This window comes from Parasteatoda tepidariorum, chromosome 7 (genome assembly GCF_043381705.1).
Source record: "Parasteatoda tepidariorum isolate YZ-2023 chromosome 7, CAS_Ptep_4.0, whole genome shotgun sequence".
NCBI classification, from domain to species: Eukaryota; Metazoa; Arthropoda; class Arachnida; order Araneae; family Theridiidae; genus Parasteatoda; species Parasteatoda tepidariorum.
In genome coordinates this window covers 46,044,962-46,051,885 of record NC_092210.1, presented here as the reverse complement: position 1 = coordinate 46,051,885, position 6,924 = coordinate 46,044,962, and positions in this window count along the sequence as shown.

Sequence of the window (6,924 nt, the reverse complement as noted above, 5' to 3'; positions counted from 1 at the left end):
TGAAAGGCGAACGCTCTATTCCCTGAGATAACATATAACGGCTCTGTTTCCACACTTTGTAATGTTTCTCAATACTTTAACTTTCTTTTTTGAGTTAAATTCGAGTTAAAAGCTGTTTACATGCTGCACTTCTTTTTATTTTTGACTGAATATTTGTCTTTCGTACGGGATAAAAAAAGTAAATAAGGAAACGCACCTCTCGATCCATAACTTGAGTACCGTTAAAATGTATATATTATTGTAAAAGCCCGAAGTGTGAGGAATCCTATGAAACCATCAAAATTTGAGATTTATCAAATATTATTTTATATATTTATCAAATATTACATTATATATATATATATATATATATATAATGTAATATTTGATAAATATATAAAATAATATTTGATAAATCTCAAATTTTGATGGTTTCATAGGATTCCTCACACTTCGGGCTTTTACAATAATATATACATTTTAACGGTACTCAAGTTATGGATCGAGAGGTGCGTTTCCTTATTTACTTTTTTTATCCCGTACGAAAGACAAATATTCAGTCAAAAANAAATAATATATATATATATATATATATATATTATATATATAACAGTTATATATTATATATATATAAATTTTTTTAAAATTTAAGTTACAGATACAATACGAATGAAAATTCATAAAATGGAAAATATATATATAAAATGTATGACAAGATATCTAAAAAAGTTCATGTATTCAAATTCTGAAAGCTTAGAAAATCATAAATAATTTATAAACTGATTCAAATTTTCTTTTCAAAGAAGACAAAAAAGAAAAAACAAGTGTGAGACAAGCTCCTTATTATGATCACTGGTTACCCATTGGTCAAATGCTTTTTCTTTTTGGATTGACTCCGTTATACGCCGCAACATTTCAAACCATCATGGGTAACAAAAACTGTCTCAATTGATGTTAGTCATCGGACTGGCCTATGTACGTGTCTCAAGACGTCACAAAATAATTTTCCTTCTTCAGCATTCATATTTATATTGAAATCATCGTCAAGCTAGTAATTATTCGTTAATAATAAAATTGATGCAAAAATATTTTATTATTATGCAAATGCATTAAAAATGCCTGCTAGTGAAACCAAAAAGGAAAAACAGCAGCGGTCGCCATAGCAACGCATGCAATGACGACGTTTACTGTTACTCTTGAACTCAGTTGAAAAGTGCGTGGACGCCATCAAATCAAAAACAAGACCCATTTTGCCAATGGGAAAAAATATATATAAAATGTATAATAAAATATATATGATAATTAAAATATGAAACCAAAAATGAAAAGATAAATATTTCATAAAAACGTGCAATCAAACTTGCTTTGAATAAAAAGACCTTTTAGCTAACAAATTGCTCGTATTATAAATCGGTTCAGAACACAAGAATTCATATGCCTAGAACCATTCAGCTTTATTTATATAGAGGCAATGTGTGAATAAAGGATTAATAACAACGAAACTTATTAAGATAATTTGTAGATACTTAAAGGAAATACATTTTATGAAAATTTCAAATATTTTTACAGAGAGAAGCATAAAATATTTAAAATTACAATTTTATCCCTGTATTTTATCACAAAGTAAATAAATTTAATCTATTAAATAAGTAAAACATTAATATTGAAAATTAACTAAAATAAGACATTGTAAATAATAAAAAAAAAACTAACAAGGTAGAAAATACTGAGAACTTTTAATATTGACATAATAACTGTAATCTAACTAATTATTTTTAGAAAAAAGAAATGCTCCAAATTAGTGTGAATTATCAATCAACTGAATCACATATTTTAAAAAGCAATATAAATATATTATTAGTATTTAAGAAATTTAATATATTAATAAATTTTAATGTTTTATCAAAATGATAAATACTTACTTTTTATATCCCAAATTGACCAAGCAAAAATTACAACTGAAACTATCAAAGCTGATCAAGCATTGTGAGCCAATGTTAAAATAAAAATTAAACAAAAATAAAAGTTTGAATGATTAAGATTATTTTAAAGCCCATGGAAAATAAATATACTATTTAGTTCTGAGGTTTCACTGAACAGATGCATAGTTGCTGCTTACCATGTTGAGCCGGAAAAAAAATTACATTTCTCTTTGGTAAATTTTTGTTTTTAGCCTATCACAGACTACGCCACAGTTCTTTAATTTTTTAGAATATAAGAACTCTATTCTAATTCATTGAATACTAGAAATAGCGAAAGGATCGAGGAGGAAAGAAATTTAACTAAAAATTTAAAAATGCAATTCATATTTCCAACAAAGTTTCGATATCATATTATTTTCACAGAATAAAAACCACATTTTTATTTATTATTATTTTTTTTATAGCAGATCTTTTCATATATTTTCTCTTTTTTAACTTTAGAATCTTGTTTTTTGCGAAATCTTCAACAAAAAAAATCAAATAGTGTCGTATAATATATACGTGTGTCTGCCAAAATATTTCTTTTCCACTACAGAAGATCTCATATTTATTGTTATGTTGTTACTTGCCGAACATTTGATTCGTATTTGCTGTTCTGAAATTCCTCTCTCGAGATTTCTTGCAAAGGTATCCAAGCTAAAGGTATCCACCAAGGCTCTTGAGTGCAAAGGTATCCAAGTCTTATTTTTCTGTTCGGTTAAAACATAAATTTTCTTCAAATACAAGAACTAGGAGTTTTCCCAATCTCAAAGTATCCCTATAAACTTTTAAGAAAGGTATACTTATGCAATTATTTTATTTTCTATAAATAATAAACTAATCTACGAATTAGTAAAAAAATAAGTATGACATAGAAATGTATTTAGAACTAATTTTTAAATTTTTCATTTACTTTTTTTTTTTTTTTTTTTTTTTTTTTTTTTTTTTTTTGATCTTCTGCACTGAGAAAAAAAAATACAGACCAAACTACCAGAATATGGTAAAATTGACCATGCTTCTGACTCTATGGGAACACTAAAAATATCAATAATTTTTACAGAAGCCTTTTGGTAGTGGTTTTGGTAAAATTAACAATGAAATATAAATTTCTAATATGTGATAAATTGGCAAATGTAGTGAAATTTGGTAATTGCGTCATTAGCTAAGTTTATTACCGCAGCGTGGCACTGTGCATATTCTGTTGGAAAGTATTGCACTTTTGCTTGACTAGTGAGGAAACACTTTATTTCTTACACTTCTCTATGATAGCATCTCTTAATTATTGCTCTGTTTTATTTGCGATCAAAAGAATGGTGAAAGATGAGATTTTGTTATTTCGTCTTATAGAAGTAATCAGACAAGTAGAAAACAAAACGAGAAACTAACCTCCAATGACCTTTATCAACTGTTCTATGTTTTACTCATTTAACTCACTAGCATTTAAAAACATCAAATCTAAAACTTTTTTTCATCGTGATCAATGTTATTTATCCTAAAATTTCTAGGCTATCGATCATGATGTTTGTTTTGAGGTGATTAGAGATTTATATAAGTCTAGATATTTTTAAATTTATAGGAAACAGCTAAATCCATCATCGAATAAGAAGCACGAAGAAAATTTATGCCAGCTTTAATTCACGAAGTACTTTTAATCGATACAAATACATCGATCGACTATTTAATCGATACAAATCGATTAAATAGTCGCTTATGTCATATCCCTTGGTATCTTATCCAGTTCTATTCGAAAACTATTAGTGATAAAAATAGTAAATAAAGGTAATAGGCTTCGGATAAATTTTTAAAATTCTTCGTTAAGGTCATTTAGTAAATTATATTGAGAATTCCCTGCCTCGACCATAAGATGTTCATGACTCAAGATTTTATTTATTATTATTTTTTTACAAATTTTATTAAAAATCAAGAATACTTTGCACAGAATTTCTGACAAAATCAAAACGCTCATGTTAAACGGTAATATTTGTTGTAGGTATAAAATGAGGTCAACACCTGGGAAATGTGCAAAGCAATAAAGAAAGATATTGTAGAAGTAAATTTCTTTAAAAAATCCAACATACCAAAATATATTCGGAAATTAAATAAAATGTATTCATATGATTAAAATAACGAACTTAATTTCTTAAAATTAAAACCTTTGATTTTTTTACAGTCTCTTAAAATATATATCACAATTCTTTTCATATATAACTATTTTTTAGAATTTTTTATTTCTACTAGATTTTTTCCCTGTTGTAGGCAGGTAGTTTTTTCATGACTAATAAATATTTTTTCTTTTAAATATTTTAAGAGCAAAAATTACAGCTCAATCCCTCATTTTATTTGCATCACAAGTTTCTACTTTACATAAATCATAAAGAGACTTTTCTTATTACTTAACAAAACATAAATAACATATTTGTTCTGCTCCTTGTGATTAAAAAAATAATTTGTTTCACAGAGATTTTATTTCTTTATAGGTGATTAAACTGTCAACGAAGAACTTAACTATAACTAATTAATTTTTCAGATAAGATAACTACGACAAGTTAATAGCCGGAAACAATAACTAATTTCAAAATATCTTAATGTTATTATTAAGTTTGTCACAAATTTTTGACTTTACAGACCGTTAAATGTAGTTTGTGATATTTTATTTTGAACGAAAGAAATCAAGGCGTTATGCTTTTTGTTCATTTCAAAAACTTAAAACAATAATGAAAGAACTTTACTTTAAGCTTTTATCATATTTTAAAAGCGGTTATTTTCCTCTTTGCTTTATTTTAAAAAAAATTCAAACCAATATTTTTAAAAATAAAGAAAAATTATTTGTCTAGTGTTAGCGCTTTTCCCACCACTGGTTTCTCCAGTTTCAAAAAAGATTTACATACTTTCAAAGTTTTGTAAAAATTGATATTTAATTTTCTCTACTTTCAGGGTGTTTACTAAATTTAACCTATAATAATAAAATAATTAATAATAATAATAACCTATAATAATAATGTGTTTCTCTATTTCTCTTATAACTTCAGAACCGGTAATGCTAGAGCTCAGAAATTTGATTAATGGGTAAAAGGGATAACTTTAGACCCCTATCTCAAAAACGCCTTAAACAGTTCATCTAAATTGTTCGGGAAATACGTTTAATATACTTTTTTCGTTACGCCAGATAAAATTAAGTAGAGGTATAGGTGTACTACGCCCTTCTATTAGTATTCCTAAGTCATAAAAAACCCACTTATTTATTTTGTTTACAGTTATGCACTAAAAAAGTGTTTTTATAAAATTATATATTATACATAAAATTATATACGGTATTTGAAATAAAACAAAATAAGTTGTGTACTTGAAAGCAAATGTAATCGAGAAAGAGTACACTGTGAAAAATAATATGGTCTAAGCTTACCGAATGTAGCAAAATTAACCACGTTTCTGGTCCATTGGAAATACAAAAAAGCTCGGTAATTCTTACTTAAACGCTTTGGTAATGATTGTTGTAAAATTAACAACAAAATATGTTTTTATAATGTGTGAATGTATTATAAAGGTAATTATATCATGAAACCTTAAAGCAAAGAATGGTTTAGGTATAGAATCGGGAGCTCTCTTGGTTTGGTGATAATTTCAGCTCATTTTTGCTAAAACTCATTTTCTGGTAACCATGATATTGTTTGCTGTCCTTACTGTCAATCCGTATTTTTTGTTTACCTACATGTGATTGGTTCTTTGTTTATTTTCATATATATGAATTTATTTTTATATAATATAAGATGCGCCCCCGATTTTAAACTATTACAGAATGAAATAACAAATCACTCATTTAGTTAAATTTATTTTCAATTTTTTATTTTTTACTGAATGTGTGGTAAAAAGAGCTATAATTTTGAAAGCCAGAATTTTCATATGAACAGAAAAATTATCAAATGAATCGTTTAACCCCTTTCTTCTCGCTCCCGTGAAATTTCCGGGCTGGAGTGTTCTGTAGTAACGCGCCAATGAGAATAAAACTTATTCACTCCTTTTGAACGGAAAGCATTTTATTTCTCATTTTACACACAAGATGGCAGTACCAGGACATCTTTAAAGTAATTGTAGATAGTTAGCTTGCTTTAAACTAGATGTCAGCACTAATTAAATACCTGTATTTAGCTAAAATAGGCAGTTTTATGACCGTTTTCTAGAAAATTAACCGATCGTTATGGGGTTAAATGCCTTATATTTTGGTTTTATTAACCAGAGTTATGTTTTTTTTCCACCAAAAATGTCATTGCCATACAATACTGTAATTTAAACAGAATTTTTCCTCCGTGCACTTGTTTAGACGAATCGTTAAAATTTGCCATACATTTATTGACACCCATAATGCTTGATTATTTTCGGCAACATGCAATAATTGAAATTAAAAAAAAAAAAAAAAGCTATCGACTAATAACGAAAATTAACGAAGAAATGAAATCATGTTATTTAAGAAAAGCGTTAAAAATTGACATTCTATGATTGAGGCCAAAGATGCTTAGTTACTTTTGATTATAAGATCTAATTAAGGTAAAAAATAAGCTAAATCTAAATTATCAGAAAAAATTGCATTAATTCGCTTAAGAGAAGCGAAATACCCTAAAATATTAAAGCTAATGAAATTTACTTAAAGTTATGAAATATACTTCTTGAATCGAAAAATAGGCTTTGTGTTAAAAATCGAAATTAATGAGAAATGGCGAGAATTCATTTAGAAGAAAAGTAAAAAAAAAACGCCATGACATATTGTATCGCCCTACTATTATTGATGCCGATGATGCTCAATTAAATTGGTAATAGACACCATTGGTATTATGGTAAATGGGGCAGTTTAACCCCTTCCTTCTTGCTCCAGTGAAAATGACGGGGTGAGCTTTCGCCTTCTATTTCTAGCTCTCGTGATATTGGCGGGCTGGAGTGTTCAATAGTAACGCGCCAATAAGAATAAAACTAATTCCTTTCTTTTGCCCGG